This window comes from Gavialis gangeticus, unplaced genomic scaffold (genome assembly GCF_001723915.1).
Source record: "Gavialis gangeticus isolate Ggan-Ray unplaced genomic scaffold, GavGan_comp1, whole genome shotgun sequence".
NCBI classification, from domain to species: Eukaryota; Metazoa; Chordata; order Crocodylia; family Gavialidae; genus Gavialis; species Gavialis gangeticus.
The window spans coordinates 22,125,548-22,126,120 of record NW_017729008.1 but is presented as its reverse complement, the minus strand read 5'-3'; positions in this window follow the sequence as shown (position 1 = coordinate 22,126,120).

Sequence of the window (573 nt, the reverse complement as noted above, 5' to 3'; positions counted from 1 at the left end):
TGAGGTCAGCGCAAAGCACAGAACCCACAGTCACTAGAAAACGTAAGTGGAGGAGGTGGACTCCTGTCCCTGCTGCTAGGGTTAATTATGTTTTCTATCCTGTCTATTGCAGGGGTAGGCAACCCTCAGCATGCATGCCAGAGCATGGCATGTGAAGGCATTTTGCTTGGCAAGTGTGCCTTGGGGAAAGGGCCATGGCTGCGCTGCCACAACAAGGATCAAACCCCTTTCAGCTACTGCACTGTCCTCCCCTGGCATGCCAACATCTTACAAGTCAAAGGTGTCTCTCTCTGCCCAAAAATATTGCTGACCCCTGGTCTATTGTAAAATAATCCTGAGAGCCACAACCCAGAATGCTTTCCTTTTGGGGGAGTGGCCTCATCACTTGTTGTAAAGACAAGATCTCTCTTGCTTGCTCCTCTCAGAGCCTTACCAACTCTTACGTCCCATTCTGCACTGCTACCCAGCTTTGGCATGAAGGGTAGAAGATGATTCATAAAATCACAGAAGTCAGGTCGGAAGGGACCTTATACATCTTCAAGTCCGACCCCCCGCCTGGGCGGGAGAAAAACT